Source organism: Lissotriton helveticus, chromosome 7 (assembly GCF_964261635.1).
Source record: "Lissotriton helveticus chromosome 7, aLisHel1.1, whole genome shotgun sequence".
Lineage (NCBI taxonomy): Eukaryota > Metazoa > Chordata > Amphibia > Caudata > Salamandridae > Lissotriton > Lissotriton helveticus.
This window is the reverse complement of record NC_136068.1, coordinates 1,296,960,437-1,296,981,847: the sequence shown is the minus strand read 5'-3', so window position 1 is coordinate 1,296,981,847 and position 21,411 is coordinate 1,296,960,437. Positions and strand designations below refer to the sequence as shown.

At 41.5% G+C, this 21,411-nt stretch overlaps 1 protein-coding gene across 2 annotated transcripts in view; it reads left to right on the top strand.

The window, feature by feature from the left end:
• The first annotated feature begins 4,076 nt into the window (after positions 1-4,076).
• The window catches only part of FBF1 (Fas binding factor 1), a 596,028-nt gene continuing 578,693 nt past the window's right edge, over positions 4,077-21,411 (top strand). The window contains exon 1 of one of the 2 annotated variants that reach the window (XM_078654557.1): positions 4,077-4,324. The gene's annotated coding sequence lies outside the window, so the exon portion shown is untranslated. The remainder of the gene's footprint in view (positions 4,325-21,411) is intronic. The other variant, XM_078654558.1, reaches the window with a different exon arrangement.

The window sequence follows — 21,411 nt, the reverse complement described above, 5'->3', positions numbered from 1 at the left end:
TAGTTGAGAAGATGGTTGGAGAGAACTATCTTCCCCTCATTAATTCAATTGAAACAGATCTGAAAAGAATTGATGTGTTACACCTATCTTTGATTGGCAGGGTGAATGTTTTAAAAATGACGATGTTCCCCAAAATATTATACCTGTTTAGGGCTATTCCACTGCTGTTAGGGGAAAAGTGTGATCAGGAAAATTGAAGCCACATTTGTTAGGTTTGTTTGGCAGTAGGGCAAAATCAGACGCTCAATTAACCACCTGACATTACCATGGGATAGGGGAGGCCTGGCTATGCCGAACCTTAGATTATACCATCTGGTATGCCTCCTCACGCAAATGAATATACTGATTCAATCTGATCCCCTACCATTTGAAGTCCAAATTGAGAGCCAGGACCCCCCCCCCCTCTATTTTCGAGCTACTACTAGGGAGGAAGGCCTATGGATTGCTGCAGTGTGAGGTGGATCGAAGGTATTATAGGAAGGCAAGGTATAAGATCATTGAAGGGGTCTGGGGAACCTGGAAGGCCATCAGTAAAATCCTGAAGATCCCTAAAATAAACGCCAATACTAATCTGTGGAAATCTACTCTATTTCCTCATCTGGGCCAAAGCGCGAACTGCACTGCATGGAGGGAGCATGGGATAAGATGCCTGGGTGATATTATGACAGGCGACGTCATCCTCAGCTTTGGTGAAATACAGCAGAAATATGGGATTCCCGACAGTCACTGGTTTTTACATGGGCAAATTGTTCAAACCTTATTAGCATATAGACCAAAGATTCTGCTGCCCCCAGATAGTCAAATGGTTGAATATTTAAAAAAGGGGTGAATATTCCACTGTCTTTTGCGATTTGTCGCTCCACGCACATGATAAACAACCTCTTATTGCCCTTTCCACCTTTTTGTCTAATCCTGTCCACCAGTACTCCAACCTCACCTTGTGCTTGGTTTCCCTAATGTCAGCAGGACTCTTGTGTGCTAATCTCACTATACAATTCCTCAATACCTCTAGTGCGACCAACAGCTAGGCCCAGAAGACTACTTCACTAATGATAGATAATTCAGTGTAAACATTCCCGAATGACTCTGCTTTATCAGAAGCTTTACCCTTGGCAGCCATTCCTACACCATATACTCCTTCCCCTCTTGCAATGTGTTGTCCTCACTGACTGACTGTATCCGTTACCCATGAGATATCCGACCCTTTGTATTTCCTCATTCACCACAAGCCAATGCTCCTCTTCTTCAATCCCTCCATCCTCGCTTTCCACAGGTAACCCTGACAAGCAGTCAGCAACCACATTTTTTCTTCCAGGTATATATTCCATTCTGAAAGTGTATTCTATCAACCTCAAAACCCACTTTTTAATCTTTGATGAAACCTGATCTGTACCTATCCTATTAAACACATCCACAAAAGGTTGATGATCAATGCAAATCACAAAATGCATATCCCACGTGAACTTCCGAAAGTGACACGCAGCCCACAAACACGGTAAACCTTCTCTCTCAATAGTAGAATATGACAACTTGACACCTTTCAAAGGGCTTAAGGCATAAGCAATGGTTACCGCCTTTCCATCTCTGTGTTGCATCATAACAGTACCCAAACCTACGCCATAAGCATCAGTGCAAATTCTACATCTGTCTCTTGTGTCAAATGGCTTCAATGCCGTGGTTAATGCAATTCACTTTTTGATCAGATCAAATTCCTTCTGACATTTCTCACTCCATTCAAATTTTACATTTCTTGCCAAGAGTTTTCTCATACATACTGTTTTCTCAACAAACGTCAGAACAAAACGTGAACAGTACTCCACCAATCCTAAAAATGACCTTAACTGGTCTTTGTTCCATGGAGCAGATGCTTCCTCAATGACCAACTTCAACTTGGGTGCCGCCCCCTGGTCATTTAACCAATGACCTAAGTATTCCACACCTTCAACCCCAATTTTGCATTTCTCAAGTCTGATGGTCAATCCACACCACTGCGAAGTTCTCAGCACTCTCCTCAATACCTCATCATGCTCTTCCGTTTTCTTCCCAAATACCAGCATGTCATCCTGGAAATAAGATTCTTAAAAATAAATGGGAAACCCAATGAACACTTGACTGCTTGGTCAAACAAATATTGGTGGGAAAATATGCCTACAAGGGATTTGTTGAATTAGATATTTGTATAGTTACTGCAAACAATGTTTAACAAACTCTATCGAAGTAGTTTGCAATTCACAATTTCAAAATCAAATTCTATTTATCTATATATAATCAAAATTATAAAAGAAATATTTGTCACACGGGTGTATATATTCAAAAGTTGAATTTTATATCCATTAAATTTAATTTAAAAAAAGGGTACAAAATAATCCAAAACACAAAGCAACCAGAAGTTACAATAATACATCTCTTTCTTTGTTACAATTGTGTGCCGTTTTCAAATATTTCCAAGGCACTATAACTCAACTATGCAGACAACATTGCCTTTGATACAATGATCTATGAAATCGGTGTAATTGTCAACGTTTCGCTAAACAACTGTTTGCATCCACTAGACCATCTTCAGGACTTTAAAAAAAAAAAAAATACAGCTGAATGACCCTTCAACAATATTGAAAGTAATTATTGGTCTTAGAATCCATAGTGGCATAAACGCCTACAACTTATCCAGCAAGCAAAGTGTAGTATTGCCTCACTTGAAGACCTTACATATATGAACTGCTCTAAGATAAATCAATCTGTTTGATATACACTGTGGGCCAGCTTCTCCCACCACGTCCAGCTCTGCATCAGCAAATCCTTTTCGGCGGTTCTTCGCCAAAGGGGGATCCAGCCTTATGCAACTGTCTTCGGTTATAATGACCTGCTTCATCCAACTGGAGTTTTTCTACTTCTATTTTGGTGGCTAAGTCCGAACGTAGAAATCTTCACCCTAGCTTTGACCCAAGGCCATCCGACGATGACACTCCCTACTTGGACAGCTCCTGCAGCCTTTCCCTGCTGAAATGTATCTTCTCAGAAACTTTTCTTCAAGAATTTTTCCACTTCCAAAGGTAAGCGCTGACCGGGCCCAATCCGCTATTTGTATCTACATCGTGGTCAGCTTAACTTTTGATTTTGATTCAGTCACACACAACTAGATGTCTGCGGTTGGTGCTTTGATCTATTAGGTGCTAGTTTTACAAAAAAACTTTAAACATTCGTAACTCTGGTTCTACTGATTGGATTTTCATTTTGGTGTCAAATGATTTATTAAAATGTATTGTGTTGTATTTTCACTTTATTCTTGTTTATGTGCTGCATAAACATTTTACACATTGCTTCTAAGTTAAGCATGACTGCTTATTGTGCCAAAAAAACCAGGTTAAGCACAAGTTAATTTAGTGACTTTCTGTGGTTCATACTGCAAGGGACTGTGGCTGTTGCTTAACCAGGGCTCACAGCCTAGTCAACCAACAACTCAATGTCTCACCTGACTGGTAATGCCTGTATTGGATGGGTGTGGGTGGTTGTTAGCACTGCCCCTATTGAGAGGCTACTGCATGACATGTCCAGCAAAACAGTTCTACATAGTCCGGCTTTACGTGATCATCATCTATGGAATTATGACCATCATTCTTTTGCCTGGTTCCCCAGCTAATTCTCAGCCCATCAGGTCGACTCCACATCCTGTGATTCTGGGCAAAATCGCTTAATCTCCCTGTGCCTACCAAAAAAATTAATATGAATAATGCAACGTAACTGGTGCTCATGTAAAGCGCTCCAATACCTTCGGGTCGAGTTCGCGCTAGATAAATGTGCAAAAAAAAAAAAAAAAGGACGTGTAATTCTACAACAGTTATTACAACTCGATTGCTGCCCTCTCTCTTGTTTCTTTCCGGAAACGCAGCAGAGCAGGTAATCGGTCCAACTTCCATTTAAGAACTCGGCGGTAAAGGGCGGTCACGTGGGCTGTGTGGTTGCTAAGGACGCCAAAGGAACATTTGTCCAATCGGAACTAGACGTCAAACGTAACCTATAGAAACTACACTTCCCATGTGGCTTTGTTGTTTGGTCCCGGAAGCAGATCCCGAAGAGTCGGATGTGTTGTGTCCGTCTGTTGGTGGAATGAGTTTATTATGGCGGTAAGAAAGAAGTCTCTTCTTGTGACCCGTGTGTACCCGGGGTTTTGAAGGATGTTGTAGTGTGGCCCTGGGCTGACGGAACCACTCCGACAGCAGAGTAACAGGGCGAAGGGCCTCGGGGTTACAAGCAGATGCATGCTGCTAATGGGTGGTAACCATAGCAACAAGACGACGCCACCGGAAGCAGAGCGGGTACGAGGGAGGTGAGTTGTGCTTTGGGTAGAGGCGACAGTGAAAAACCGTCCGCATTTTGAGGGCTTGTTTTGCAAGCGTGGGTCCTGTCCCTTTGCCCGCCGCAGCGCCTTTGTGCGGGCAAAGGGACAGGACCCACGTCGTCGTCTTTCATTTTGGTTCCATGCCCCTCTAATCTTCTCGCAGTCTCAGGACGAGCAAAGATCTCCCATTTAGCCCTTCATTAGCTGTAAAGTGCTCCTGTGGTTGGTCGTGTACAATATCGCTTCAGGAACACTTTCAGACGAACAGACGCAAATTTAGCAACATGCCGATAAACGGATCTGAAAGCGTGAATGACCTCTTTACTGGAGACCTATTCTGGGAGAATGCCCTTTGTGTTTGGATCTTACTTTATGCGTGTTTCGAAATGCTGACATTTTGTCAGATCAGTGAACAGAGGCACAGGGAAAGTATTATTTTCCCAAGATCAAACAGTTTGTTAAAATAGTAGATTCAAGACTGCAGTACACTCATACTTGCTGCCATGGGAGCCCGCAGAAATGTTTCCAGGGGGGGGCACATTTTTAACTTCATCACCATCCTCCGACATGATTGAGCACAAGTATTAAATACATTTTTTAAAAATCTAATAAGACAAAGAGCTTAAATAGACAAAGAAACCCATAGGGGGGAAGAGAAAAATCTTGTGAGGCGCCACAGCAGATGACCTGGCAACTACAATGAAACCGAGGGAAAAACTAAAAATGGCCAGAAAAAAAACAAAAGAATTCTAAATCAGGTTGATGTGGTTCTAGAGAGACCCACATCAGCAAACCTTTCAATGATGGTACAGTGGACGATTGTGTCAAATTGAAGAGCTAGTAGAATCAACCTCGCTAAGCCACATCCTATCAAACAACATTAATGAAGCACCTCATTAAGTACGAAAGCCATGACTGATTCCATCTATCTACTTGGACAGAAACTCACAGACGAGTGTTTAGAGCATTGAATTCTTCAAGATGGTCGGTAAGTTGTTCAGACATTATTTGCTTTGTCTTCTTTTCCAAAGTAGGTAACAGCACCATGAGATCAGAGTTATAAACATTTGGAACATCCAAACCATCTTTTAAAGGCAGAGGGCTAACAACACTGGATTTCCAAACTTTGGGGACAAGTCCAGCTGTGAACAATGCATTGATAATATTGGCAATTCCCTAGACACTGGCAATAGATATTCCTTGTAATATTCTCACACAGCACAAGTCATTGGGAAAGCCAGGTTTCAACATGGACAGAAGAATGCCTACCTCCTATATAGAGTCAGTGGAAAAGCAAGAGAGGGAAATCTCAGTGCAGAAGTAAAGGTCAGGTGCAGGAAAACTGAAGCAAGGGGGCTGATAAATGGGTAGGTTTTAGGTGTACTCTGCAAGTCATTGAACATGGAAGTGGCAGGGCTACATGTCCTCCAATGCACAATCTCTTTAGAACAGAGGCAGAGACCAAAAGGAAAACAATAAGGATGGACAGAATGGAGCTCATGGGTTTGGTGAGATGGAGTACTGAGAGACTTGAGTTACATTCAGCTAGGAGTAGGGGGGCAAGAAAATGGAGGACGAGCTTAGCCCTATTTTACGTTATTCAGGGGCCTTGCCCATTCTAGGGAAGAAACCGTGTTTTGAGGTCACTTAATAACAAGCATTAGCATAGCCAATAGGTCTAGCTGTTTGGACCTTATAAGAATTTAGTTATGCAGCAGAATATCCTTGGTGCAACAACATCAACTGGTGCATGGCTAAACACTTATAAGGTCCGATAGGCGAGACCTATTGGCTATGCCAATGCTTGTTGTTCTTGGAAGTAGACAGCTTGTCATGCCCACATGATCGACCAGTTCACACAGTCAGGGGTATGGTCCGGAATGCGGTTTTGGTGCACGGGATGAAAGTTACCTATTATGGGTGCCTCCTGAGAGGTATACAGGCTTGAGATTGGTTGATAGTTCCTCCTTGACTGCACCCTTCTATAATGAATATTCTAGTTAATTACTTTAATTGGGTCTACAGGGTTTCCAGAGGCGACACTTTTGCACAACATGCAGCAGTTTGTAACATCTTGCACTAGGCATTTAGACACAGAACTGATATGCTCTACTATTCAAGATTTTTATACACCCAGATCAATTGAGTGGCCTGTATGTCATTTGAAAAGAACCTGTTCACTGCCATGAAATGTATCTGAGGGGACCTGGGAAATCGATGGAGGGCAATTAAAAGTAACTTTCCACCCATAAGTTGAGATAGTCTGGAAGGCTTCATTCCTTCTTCATGGGTCACCATGGCCTGTTAGTCAGAAGGACTCTTCAATGTATCGCTGTGTCACTGCGTACCCTTGTGGCCTCCGTCTTTGCCGGCCTGCTGCTATGGATCACTACTTGCTTCCCCTTGGTAGACAAGGATGAGGTTAATTGGTGGCTTCCATCCTTTACTCATTTCGTTCTGCAGTGGGGAAGTTGTCAGAGCCTGCTTCCCTTGCCAAAATGTTTTGTTATATTACATTATGTTATGAAAACCTTTATAGATCGCACTATTATCTGGAGGCCTGCTGGCAGTAATGGGACCCATGTTTTACGAAGTTATCAGATAAATTATCCAAAGATTTGACTGAAAAGCAGAGTTAAAATGCGTCTTAATAGCAAGTGTGAAAGAATAGATATGAGATGAAGAGGGAGACCTTGTAGAAACCTCAGAACCAAGGTCGAAGAATTGAATTAATTTTTACATGTGCGAGTGATAGGTTCTAGACCTTGCTTCATTTGAGCCAGTGGGTGAGGGGGTGCGCACAGCACATATTTTTGGGGACCAGTACTTTTATTTCTTTGTCAGACTTTTATCCAAAGCAAGAGAGTGGAAAACACACAAGGAGCAAAGGAGGAAGAAAAAGGCCGAAAAAAGTGACGAAGGTTCAAAGCAAGAACCTGCAAGAGTGAGAGAAAAGGACAGGAGGTTGTGGAACAAGGAAACAGGCGGCGGAATCAAGACTATGCAGCCATGGCTTTCAGCGTGCTAAAATTCAGCAGCTCCTTCTGAGCAAAACTGTGAGCCCCGGGGCTTCTACTTACAAATTAAGCAACGGTCCTAGAGGAGTGTAGGTTCTTACATAATGAGAAACAAACGTGGGAACAGTCGGTGGTACTGGAAATGTGGATGCAGGAATTGATGAACCAATCCCATAAAACTTGAAAGATTTTAGTATGAAAATTAACAGTAGAACCCCTTTATATGTTTTTCGTTTGTCATCATTTGGTACGTTTTCTGACACAGACTGTTAAATATCAGGCACCCTTTTCTGGCAAACTGCTGTAATTATTTTAACATGATGACCTCTGTTTTAGTTTCCTTTCTGTCACTGCCAAGTGAGAGAATGTTCTAATTTGAACCGAATTTCCCCGTATAGAGGTGTTTGAAAGGGGGACATTATATCCAGTTCAGAGATTAATTTGTAAAAAAGAAAATAAATCCTGTCCCCAAACATTGGTTAGTGGCCAGTCTGCCACTACCGCCTCTTGCGTGGGCTGTTGGTTCATAAGCACCTTCAGATATTGTAACTGTAGCTCTACTTTGGTTGTGGCTGACGATTATGGTGTTGTTTCTCTCTTCAAATATTTAATGTTGTCAATCATAGGAGTTAATCTGTTTTCTGAGTCGGAAGGGAACACCTAGATTTAATTCTTTTTTGCCTGCACCCCACCGCAGCAAACATGGTTACATACTGTGTCTGTGAGCTTCGAACACCACAAGTGTCTGCCTAACGCTGTTATCATGCAGATGCAGCGATTAAGCTAGGCGAAAGAGATGCAGGGAAAGCTAATCACGGCCACAAACCCTGCCCTGCCCAGTCTGCAGCACCTCAAAGGGATGCGGTGTCATGTTTCCGATTTTAGCCCATGGCAGCCAGGCCCAGGAGAGGGCCCCCTGACTGGGCCCACACCGGCGATCCGGGGGGGGGCAAGCGCCCCCTCTTGCCCCCCCCCCCCCTGCGGACGCCCATGCTTGCTGCGCATGTTGGGCAATCCCCCCTTTTTTGGATTTTGGTGAATATACTATGAAACTAGACACTTTCTCAATCCTCCAGGTATTACGCAGTCCATGTTTTAAACCCATTCTCCTTTGCAGCTTTTACATTGATTCTAAATACTCTTTGTTACCAAAAAGAGACCTGGGCGATACGTTAAAAAGTGATAACCCAAGACTACCCATTTTGACCAAATTGGAGCCCAGCATTCGAAAATGTCTCCTGATTTCGCAGTTTCCATCTAGTCCACGACCGGGGGTGCGAGTGATTCCAATGGCAAGGCCAAGCAGCTTCCCTTAACAGGGAAATGTCACTGTGTTGTTGTCCTTGCGCATGCTTCAAAATGCACTATTTATTTCCAGCATATTTAAGTGAAGTGAAAAACAGAGATTAGATGTCAAGTATCCTAATTCCATGACTTAAGCCTACTCACTGGAATTCATCTGGTTCAGTTGTCTGACCACCCTAGTTACTTACTCATGTTGTTGTGGGCCTTCTCAGGGTTTTTTTTTAGCACTCCCTGCCTTTACTTTGGGCCGTGTGTCAGTAGGTGGTCACTTGGCTGTGACGTGTTCGATACTTATATTTATCATTTATGTTTCAAAGCTTAAGACAATTTAATTCCAAACTTTCTAAACTTCTCTCAAAGGTTGCAATAGATGCCAGGGCTTACTCCAGGAGGAGTAAAGAGATTAGAACGCAGTATGAATAGTAATCACACCAGATACTCCCAATCTCCAGGAGAGGTGTATCTTGTAAGATGGTTTGATTTACAGGAGGGGATTTAGAATGAAACCCCAAAATTGTTCTACATGACTCATAGTCTCTCTAACCAGCAAATGGTTTCCAGTGTCTCCACGTGCGCTGAAGTGTCCTGCAGAGTAATAATGAAAATGTGTCCACCCTAGTGGCGCTGATGTGGGTGTTAAGGAACTTGGGTCTGAGTGGCACGGTTTAAATACAGTTCTGGGAGGCAAAGATACACGTGCAGTTTTTGATTTGCAGGACTAGTTTGTTTGCAGTGATTAGGGGGATGTTAAGTGATGGGGAGGGGTGTGGGCGTTCCTTGAGGTAGTGCTATCCTGATGAAAGACAGCGAGGCGAAGGCTTAAGGGCTGTTCCATGCGCAGTTGCTATGTTGGAGTGTGCAAGGCTGGGATATTGTTATGCCCAATGCTCTATTGTTAGGGCTGGAGACAAGCAAGCCTTCCTGTAGTTGAATCTAGAAATAACTTAATCATGTGTCACTGTAAGATCACCAGAGATTGCTTTGATTTTGGAAAACTGGCATTGCTGGTGACTTGACAGGAACTGACTTCCATGTTAACTGAGCAGCACTGCTATCAATGACAAAATACAAGAGCTGCCATTGATGGTGTAGCCTCTTTTGCACTTTCAAGCACTGTGGGTCATTTGACCCTAGCAATTATATGGCTGACTTCAGAGCAGGGTCAGTGTGCTTCTACAACTGCACAGAAACCGAGGGCTGGTCTCCATACATATACATTCAGAAAGTCCCTGTAATCTGCGAACAAGGGAAACTGTCAGTGATGGCAGTAGACGTAATGTGGCTGATGGAAACTGATGCTAGTTGTTTGGAGAATAATTGATGCTGAATGTAGCTGAGGAAAATTGTCACAGATGATGACTGTTGGAACTGGCTCTGATGATGACCCGGGAGAACTGCCCCTGATGATGGACTGAGAGTGACAGATGCTGATGCTGGCTGCGCTAATAGTGACTGAATACAATTAGAATGGATGGTGACTGATTGGAATAGGGGGCACTGGTGACTCTAGAGCAGTGGTGCTGCTTGGAACTAATAAGGACTGGTGAGTATTATAATTGATACAACTGTCACTATTCGAGATTGTGAGAAACTGTTGCGGCTGCTTTCTGAGTGGCTCTGGCACTGATGTTGACCAACGGATGCGTGCACAAATGGTGTTTGGAGGGGTTTAGTACAAATGCCTATTGGGGAAAAATTACAGGAATGTTGACTACAGGGAACCGGCCTGGATTGTATGTGGAATTGGTGTTGATAGTGATAGAGGTTCACTTATAACTGATGAAGAATAACATAGTGGCCCTAATGGAGAATTAGGTTACCGGCACTGATGGTGGCTGTGGGGAACCGTGACCCCAGACGTGTAAAGGGAACTGGCCTTGATGGAGTTCAGGACGAGAGGTGCTAATGATAGCTTGAGTCTCTTACTGATAATCCCTTGGGGGAATCTGGTGCTGATGATGACTGATGAGAACTGATGCTCCCCTCAGACACTAGCAGCGTGATTTCCCCATGGGTCGTCAGCACCAGATCTCCTGAGGCACCACAAGCGTCATTTTCCCTTGGTTACCTTCAGTACCATATATACTCAGGCATTTTCAGTGACGATCTTATCAAGTCAGCAGCATTAAATTCTCTTTCAGCGTCAATTCCCCTCAGTCATCATCAGCACCAGCTCCACTCTGGTACTATCATTATCTCCTCAAGGCATCATTAGCATGAGTGGTTCTGAAGCAATATCAATGCCAGCTCCTCTTAGTTTCCACAGAGCCACTATTAGTTTCAGTACCCTGATTCTCCATCATGGTGAGTTTGCTTAGTCTTCATCACTACCAGGCTAATCTTAGTTACGATTCACATAGATGCACATTCACAATGTGTGGCAGTTACGCAAGAGTTCACATCAGCGGCAGACACTCCCCAGTCACACTTATCAGTGCCAGTCAAAACTGGTTTAGGTTTCCTCAGTTACCTTTGGTGTAAGTTGCCATCAGGCACTATCAGCAGAAGTTCCCGTCGGTCGTCGTCAGCTGCAGAACCCCTCAGGCACTATTAGTATCCGAACCCTCCGTTGTTGACATCAGCTCTCGATCCCGACAGGCGCTACCCTCAGGTGCTGATACTAACCGAGAGGACGTGACACTAACTGCCTGAGTGGACATGGTGTTGATGATGTTTGACAAGAATTGATGATGACCGGACCTGGTGAGACCTTAAACCAAAGACAGCTGTGAGAAGCATACCCCCAAGGTGACTTTCGCTGATGAGTGATATTGACTCAAGCAGAACTTACATGGTTTCTGAACTGTGGGGAATTCACACCTGTGAGGACCCAGGGTTCCTGGGATGGATGATGACTGTATTTGACTGTCATTAATAGTGACAAAGGTTTTTAGGGCAGATGGAGATTAAGAAGAAAGGGCTATTGAGTGAAAAGTCTAGTGCTGATAGACGAAACTGGCATGATGAGGACTCTTGCAAATTGATACTGTTGGCCACTGAAGGTGCCCAGCACTGGTGGTGTCAAAGCAGATCTGAGACTTTTGGTGTGTAAGGGTAATGTCATGCTGGTGATTAAGGGGAACTAGTGAATGAGGGAACTTCTGCCTGCTGATGCAAAGTAAAGGTGTGGTGTCTCAGAGGAGCTGGTGCTTATGGAGGATGAGAAGACTGGTGCTGCTTGTGATTGATCTGAATTGCCACAGATGGTGACTGTGGTGAATCAGCATAATGGTGACTGGGGGGGACCTTACATTGAGAGTGACTGGCTCAGTTAGTGACTTTGGCGAACTGACATGCATGATGAGTAAGACAAAGTGGCACCCGTGGAGGCTGGAGGGAATTGAACCCAGGCCAATGGGGATTGAATGCATTGATGGTCACTAATTGAAGTTGGCCTGGATGTTGACTGAGAATACTGGTACTAATCGATAGAGCGCAAACAGACTTTGTGTGAGGTCTGTGAGGAGGTAGTAAATATATACCTTACATAGGTTATAGAAAATTATATCCAGTGATTTTCTAGATACCAGAATATTGGTTTATTGAATATCTCAGTTTTATTTATTTCAAGAACAGAAAGAGGCCAACACGTATTTTGTGACATAAGAATCAATTTATCAGGGCTAATATATTGTCTTTAAATATTATGAAATAAGATGCAAATCGCCACGTCATACACCAACAGTAATCAAAGGCAGTAATACAATGAATGAGCAATAAGTATAGAAATGAAGAAAATAATCATACAAAGATTACTAACAATATCATTTTAGTAATCCCCTATATTGACAATTCATTGAAGTTGACCAAGAAGAGATTATGCAAAATATAAGCCAGATCGTGCCAAAACCATGCATTATTTAAACAAAAATAGCTGTACAACCAAAGTGGAAGTGGTTTTATAGAGAATATAGTCTCATTCTCCTCTTCACCACGTAGGAAATCCATTACAGATTATAAAAATAACAGTGTGAAAAGTGAGACAAAGAATCAGAAAACTACACAAATGGTGAAGCAAAAAGAAAGAATTGTGACAGGGCCCTGATAAAGCTAGGGGTGAGTAGCACATATGGGCAGTGAGGGAAACTGGTGCAGGTGATGACTGTGACAAACTGACACTGATGGTCACTGAGTGTAAAAAATCCATTTAGGAAATAGATACAAAAGTGGACCGAGGATACTACAGAAACAGTATGTGACCAGAGAAAAGGAAATATCAAAAAATAGAATTTTTATTATTTTTAAATTTATAAGCCAAGTTCTGATAGAAAGTAATTTTTTTGTAAATATTAAATCTTTTTTAGCAAAGACATAACATACGATGTTAATGACAATTAGGGTACATGTACAATTCCAAATGTAGCCTATGTAAAACGTATGAAATCATTATATAGTTGTTATTGATGCTATTCTTACATACTTATCCATTCATACATGGCCTAATTGAAGTGATTCAATACATATCAAACATGATGTTGTTGATAGTAGATATGGATTTGTGTACCAAAAATTAATTGAAAATAACAAAGAAACAAAATTGTTCAACACATATATATTTTAAGACATTAGGAGATGTGATCATGGCTAACATAGTTCATGTCTACGCGCGTTTCGGCTGTACGCTTTCATCAGGTAGCCATGGTGGTCTAGTAAAATCTTAAAAGGAAAACATAAATCTGAAGAGTTGTTCTGGTCACTTAATAGCAGGTCCTACTAAAGGTTATTATTATACTTTAAGTTAAAGATGATACAAAAATTTAAAATGTCACAGACAAAGACAATAGTGCATTTTAATAAAGTTCTTAGTGAGAATTGAATAAAGCCATGAAGAGTAGGAGAAAGAAAAGTGCGAACCATTTCCAAGCGTCTAACTTATAGAATTTCATTTAATAGACCATTCACCAAAAAGTTTGTGAAAGGATGAAGACTGAAAAAGATAACAAACCCTTAGAGTAGATAACCAATGCGTGTATAGGAAAGTCCCTTGATTGAGTGGTAGAGCTAAGAATAACAATTTTTAATATAGTAACTGGCAGTTACTCAGTTCCCAGAAGATTCTATGTAGTGTTACTTAGATATATGTAATAAATCGATTGGCAACAAAATTGCAATGAAAGACTGGTGGGAGCGCTAGTTGTTGAGGAAATACCTGTAGATGTTACAAGAAAACCAGGGAATATAAGAACAATAGTTGTGGCAGTCATCATAGAGGAACATACGGTCTATAACTATATGTTTCTGTGCCCCAACGCTGTCCTATATATCCCAATATTATGGTTTTAAAGTCTAAAATCACAATAAAAATCTGTTAAAAAAAAGAGCAGCCAACTGACCCTGCTGTGCTGGTATACGTCAGCAGTCGTGGCCCAGACATCACTTACATGCTCTCTGTTTCCCTTTAGATGTGCTATAGTCCTGATATGTTAAAACTTACCATTACCATTCCGTTGTTAAAGGAATAAAAATGCAGGAGCTAGACATTCGTTTAGATACTTGCCTTTCTCCAGCCTAGCATGCCTCATCACTGTTTTGAGATTCATGAAAGACCACCCTGAAACAGCAGCATATTGGGTAAAAGTGCCATACAAGGAGAATACATTGCCACATGTGAATCAAATGATTTCCCTTAAAATGCAACCAGGAGATTTAAATACGCTTTGTGTTTATTACACAAAACAAACCCCCTTGCCCATAATTTTTTATTCACCCTCTACATTTGCTGCCTAATCCAAGTAATCAACTGGTATTGCCTATGGTAATATATGTAGGCAGAAGATAAACCAGTCGTCTTCTGGCTGTTGGTTGATTACTGATGCAGCATCAGCAAGTGACCAAACCACTTTTATTTTTGGACAAAGTGATCCCAAATAAAATCATGGTGTTAGACAACATCAACAAGCCCCTTTAATGTTCCTGGCTCCAGTCCTTGGGTCGTCACCCTGATTCAAAAACTAAAAACATTGGCCTCATGTTTGATTCCAGTCATCTAAATATTGCATCCTCCAGGACAAAGACTTAAGAAAACAATAATAATACATATACTGCAACCCTAACAGTGAGTTGAGGTCACAAGATCACTGGTCATGGAGGTCTACGTATGTGCACCCAAGAACCAGATCAAAAAACTACAAAGGATTCAAATAATACATCTATTATATAGTAATCAATTATGCTGCGTGTGCCATATTTAAGCATTGTAAATAAAAGTGTTACTATTTACCAAATTAATTGTACTCATTCTATTGTCTTTGTAAAGACACAAAGTGAAGTTGGCCTTGCTGGGATTCAAACTCGAACATGCAGGTCACAGCGTGTGTGAGCTGCTAGCTTTTAACTCACTACCCCCCCCTGTCGACTAGAAGTGTACTCTTCTAGTGTAATGCGAGTGTTGCCCGGGGCTTGATTCACCTCGGAGGCAAGTATGAGACGAACAAGTACTGTAAATTGCTTGTGAAGTAACACCTTAACAGTCCTAAAAAATACTGATAACTTAAATGTCCTGGTCTCTATTTCCTTTAACCAGAAAATCATGGTGTATCAGTGATTACTTTCGTGTCTTGCTATGTTGCATCAGTGGCAAAGGTGCAAGCTCCAAATTATATCTATTTACTCAAAAAGGTAACTGTAAATTAAACTTAAACGTAATGTTTCTCAGATGGACTTGAAGGTAGTTAGACATGGAGCAGTGTCCGACTCACAGGCATGTCTTGCAGAGTTGCATAGTGACTATCTCTAGTGAGCATTTGTTGCATTCAGAGGCACCAGCCTTTTGGGAGCAATCTAGATTCTCATCATTACGGCTGACATAGTTACTTGGGACATTGTTAAGTAAAGGGACTTAGTGCTCAGAGTCTTGTATTTGAATGGAGTTTTGTGTTTCACATTTTTAGGGGTTATTTGCGACTCAGCATACAGTGTGGGCATACTATGAATATGTGGACAGTCATGCCTATGAAGGCATTACAAAATTGTTTAAGCACCATTTCAGAAAAAGCAACAGGGTGAGTGTCGGTTCCCAGCTGTATTGTACAGGATATAATCAACTTATTGCTGTGTAGCTTATGTGTAAGTTTTAACTTTCACCAGGCACATACAACTTTGAAATGTGTGCTGTATACACAAATGTATCTGTCTGCGCGTGACCTATTGAGTCAATAGGCTATTGTTGGAAGCCTTGGAGATTAGAGGGGCACTACCAAAGGATTCCTTAATTCAGAATAGAGCTCAAGGTGATTAGGTGAGTCATTTCACCGTAGTAGAGAAACGCACATGGGTTTATTTTTCTGTCTCTTTCTTGGGTAGGGTGCTTTCATTCCTTTGTCCTGAAGAAGGCATGGCATAGATGCTCACAACGGGTCAAAACATAGAATATACATGTGGCCTCACTGTAGGACTGAGTGGAAATGTAAGAAGAATTTGCTTGTCTTCACCTTCTGATTGATATTGAGGTATTGTACAACTGGGCACCAAACGATCGTACAAAGAAAGAAATGCCATTTTCTTCTTAAACATTGTTGTTTTTGCATTCTTAAACATTATCACTCACATTTTTCACTCCGCACAAGCACTTTTTTGTCCTAGCCTAAATTGTCTTGTTGGTGACCTATGTCGATTTTATTTTTCATAAGATTTTCAGCAGCCAGAGTGGGCCTGGCGAGGCCAGGGAGCCAGACAATACAGGATACATGCACTTGAATAAGATGTTGACTTTTTTGTATCTATCAAGCAATGGAAAAACAACAACAATATAACATATTGCCCCAACAGGGAGCCATAGTGTCATGCTCCATCCACATCGCATATCGGGTCAAACCACAGTGCTCAGTTATTCATACTCCCACAACTATCGTCTATCGCATTTCTCCACTTTCATTGTCACATATTAATCTATGGTGGCCTCTGCCCAGTCTTCATCATCTAGTGGGCCGATATCTTTCTGCCACGCCGCTCGTGTTTTATCATTGGTAGTGGGGCTGTTTGTTATCAACTTTTGGTAGATCTTGGTGAGTTTATGTTCCCCTAGGCCCCCCATAAATACTTTAGCTTCGATGGGGCTGAAGTCTGGCACGGTTCCCTGGTGTGTTAGATATGGGGAAAAAGCATGGTGGAACTGAAGGTATTTATACAATTGTGATCTATGCATTGTATATTCTTTTTTCAATTCTTGAAAGGACCTCAGGGTCTGGCCATGAAGGAGATTGCCCACCCTGGAAATACCTATAGCCTCCCAGCCGGTGAACCCAGATAGCCAAGCCAGGGAAGGGAGGAGACCGTTGTGCCTTAAAGTCGTTTCTTATTTCGAAATTGCTACCACAATAATACATATTCTATTTTTTTTAAGCTTGTGTTTCTTATAAATCTATTTACATTGACTGTATATGAGGAGAGATTGGATAAGCCCCCATGAACTAAGAAAATGATGATCAAATTATCCCGATAGACCCACTAATTATTTGTACAGTTAAAAGCCCAGGTTCTAAAGAACACAGCCATACCCCATTAAGTATTACATAAATTATCTAAAGCATTTTTCAGGGTTCGACGGCAGCTGTTATGATTCACGTTGTTGGGCATTTATCTATTCCTATAAAATAGCTTTTAAGGAATCACATTGAGCATACCTATTCCTGTAGCAACACCGTAATATTGAACCTATCCCGGCTCATTGTTGCTTTTTCAGTTCAAACCCTAGTCTAATGCACACTTGAACAAACAACTGTGGGAGGCAGAACATTTGCATGAGTGGATTGCATTGGAGAAGGCCAACCCAAGAAGATAGCCCTGCTGAAAGAATGTTTGCCCTTTTATTTCCAGAGTGGGAACTAAAGAAGTAGTTGTAATCTCACTAAGTAATTTTGATGGCATAGTTTAGAACAAAGCTGATTTTGGCTTTAAAGTGTTTGAATGGAAATGGTGGCCGCCTTTCTCATATTGCTATAAGGCAAGGTATTCGTTTCAAATGACCCTGGTAATGGAAGCTCCCTTGAATATCCAGTTACTGTCCTCTTACATTTACATTTTTTTTAAACCAAATAATACTTTTTCATTTTAGGGACATTCACTAACTGGAAGTGGGTGTCACAACAGGCTTCCAGAGCAGTAAGTAGGCCTGTAGATCACCACCTGTCTTGTCTAGTAGATGGCGCTGTCAGCATATTGTACAATTGGTAAATGCTGCCACGGAATATGTTGCCTTTCATTTGCTCAACCCTTTAGGTGTTCCATTCACAAAAAGTCATATAATGTTGCATCTACATCAATCAGAGCCACCATTCTGTAGCTTTTGAGCTCTGATTAAGGGCTATTTGTGTGTAAGGGGTGCAAAACAGAACCCAGCCAATTGTTTTGTATGTCCGTAATTCTGAAGCACACATTGAATAACAAGTTTAAATATATTGACCAGAGGGAGATATTCATGCTTAAAAACCACAGGGAGTGGTGGCACTATCTGACTTGCACTTATTAATGATCTTTAAGATTCTGTCCCTGGTTGCCGATTATGGTATGCGACGTTTACGACGCAACCATTACAACGCCGTTCCATTACGACGCGGTCATAACAACGAAAGTTGTTACAACGAATTGCGCTGGGGGGCGCTCAAGGATAGTAAATCATTTAATTTACTATCCCAACACCTTCCGTACTATCCACGGGGAATGGTGTTGGAATAGTAAATACATTTTTTTTAATTTGCGCCCCCCCCAACGCAAGTCGTTGTAACGACTTGCGTTGTTACAACCGTGTTGTAATGGAACGCGTTGTAAAAGTGTGCGTCGTAATGACGTACATCCCCGATTATAGGAGGCTCTGTGAAGCTTGGTAGTCTCTTCAGAAGCAACATAAAGAGATTTGTTACCTATTTGCCATTAATCTGAAGAGATACTGATATCTATTTCTGACTGTGGGCTTCGATCTAATCTATTGCTGGATTTTCATTGGGTTCCCTTTTGGCTTCCCATGTTGCTCTTTGATGTGGGTTTGGTTGAAAGATTCTTCACTGACAAGTTGATGGTGCCTGCAAATTTTTCAGCCAAATGCCTTGCCATGGCAGACCAAGCTGTTGCTAACAAATGTTCTCACTGTTGTTACTACAATAGGATACCAAGTCTTTACCTGATGGTGTTTCCAACCAATTTACGATTTTTTGGTAAACCCCCTATTACTGATTTTCTCATGTAATTCTTACCAACTGTACACAACCACCAAAGACCCCCAGCCACTGTGTCTTTTTATGCACAGTACCTCATTTAGACTGGTTGAATATTTTGGGGAAGTGGTCGCTCTCCTTTCTTAAAATTAATATTTGTTAAAGGCCTGAAACAACCAAACAAAGGTAAACCTGTAGTCAAGAATGGTCATATTTACCAATTATCCATATGAAATCCCTTGAGAATACTTCACTCACCTGATAACTATGGTGCAAAGCTTTCTTGGCAGAACAAAATGCCCTTCATTTCTCTGACCAAATTCTGTAACTCTCCTAACGATGGGGGAATTGGAGCAGCTGACTTAACAGCGTACTATGGAGCATCCCAGTTGTTAGTCATTAATAAATGACATCACATCGCCCAGCCAATGAGACTGAGAAAGGGATCATGTGGTGCGATGTACCCTCCCCATTAGCTATGTGTTGGCAACTCACACATGGTCCTCACCATCCCTGCAGTGATTACGCTGCTGGAAGGATTGAGACACACCCGGTGAGACATGGGCTGGTTCGTAGACTAACTTGGGGGAGTCTGTTATGATTGGGGGGCAAGGATTGGTCAAGTTAATTCCTTGCAAGGTTTTAAAGGATGGGATGACATTGGAGTATGAAAAGTTGGGGGTGTTTTGGAGAGCACCAATCTGTTTATTTGAGGATTTACAGGGGAACAATTATCTAAAGAAAAGCCTGTTTTTAGATATCTGCAGTTGAGACACATCCTTCTCCCCTATCCGGGACCTGACAGAACATCCTGAGTTTAGCCCACTGGAGTGGGAAACTACTCGAGGTGATATGGAAAAACGTAAGATATATACCTTACACCTATCCTTAGTGCTTTATTCTCCTGACACCGTCCCTAATTAATTGGAACCGTGGGAAAAGGATGAGGGCTCCCTTGATGATGGAGAATGACCATAAGCTTGAAAGGCCCAAAGGGAGAATTATTGTACTTTGGTGTTTTCACCGAATGTATTTCAACAAATATAAATTATGTAAATGTGTCTTTCCCTCGATGACTATGTGGCGGGGACACAGAGCTGACAATATCTATACTGTCTGTGAGTGTCCTTGGCCCACTCTTCAGGAGTAAAATTTTTAATGAATTAAAGAGAGTAACATGACAAACTTATTGACTATCTCAAATTGGTGTAACTACACAAACAGTGAGTGAAACGCGAACAGAAATAAACTGTCATTAATCCATCATGGCTTACTGCTAGTAAAAAAGATAATGCCAATCGTTAGCAAGACTGGGACCTGCCCAGCACTGAAGAATGGGCAAAAGGGAAGGTTCCGTTCAGGGCCTAAAAAGTACCTAATTACAAAGTGAGTGGATGTCTGCATAAATGGACTATTGAGGCATTGTCATTGACCATAACCTAAGGTGGATAGGCCCAGAAATGAAATGATAGATGGCATTGTCATGACTTTACTAAATTACACCATATTTTGTTGTGGAAATAACCTTGTGGTGGTTGGACTCCCTGATTTTGAGTGTGATTTCTAAAACGTGCAACTGTAGTTTTTATGCATACATTTCAATACAAACGATTGCCATACTGTTTTAAAGAGTGTGTTTCATTCCCATGAGGCAGATAATTCTGTCATCCAATGCTCGTAGATCTAAAGCATGAAGTGAATTTAAGACCTGCAGTTCGGTCATTGACTGCTTCACACAAGTTGGGTCTACCCGAGCGAGAATACCCCAAAACTGGCCTGATAGACTGAATATTGGTCTTCCAACTGCCTTTTAGTAAATTAGGCTTTGAATCACTTTTGACCAATAAAAACATCCTTGGGGAAAAAAACTTGTTTTGTAGTACATCTAGTAATTGGCATAGCAGTTGTTTGTTATATAAGTGATGCAGGTTAAAGTAAATGTTAATGACAATAAAGCCCAATGTGTACATTTATATTTTAAATGAAAGACCGAGATTAAAAACGCCGTCCTAGTGACATGGAATCATGTGGCTCCCCCTTCAGATCAGGGCTTTACTTAATTAGCAATGGTTTCTAAACAAAAAATAGACCCTGCTTCTGGGGCGGGGGTTGCCCTGCATAGATGTAGTGTCTTCCATAGATAGTCTCTTCCCTAGGTGGGCCTTGTAGGAAATTAGCAGAAGCTGAGTTTTCTGACCGATGGGACCAATGCTGGCACAGAAGCCGGAAGATTTGACTTCACAAAATACATCCAACTAGTCGACACAGAGCCATAATTGCAGAGGCTCTATTCTCTTTTTATTCCCATATGAACTGAATTGGATAGATTAGCACTTTTCCTTACTATTTACAGTATTCTGCAACAGTCGCTTAACAGACTCTTAACCAATTAGTCTTTTTAGATATTACTCTATTAGATATAATTCTGACCTCAACATAAACGTATTGTTATGTACATTTACGAATTGCAGCCTTAAAAAAAGGTCTCATTGTGGGATGAATCAAGTCTCGGCTATTGACTGAGAATAGATTCTTTGTTGTCATCTTACACTACGAATTGTACCTCACAAACACACCTAGAAAGGAGGCTTGATTACCACATTGA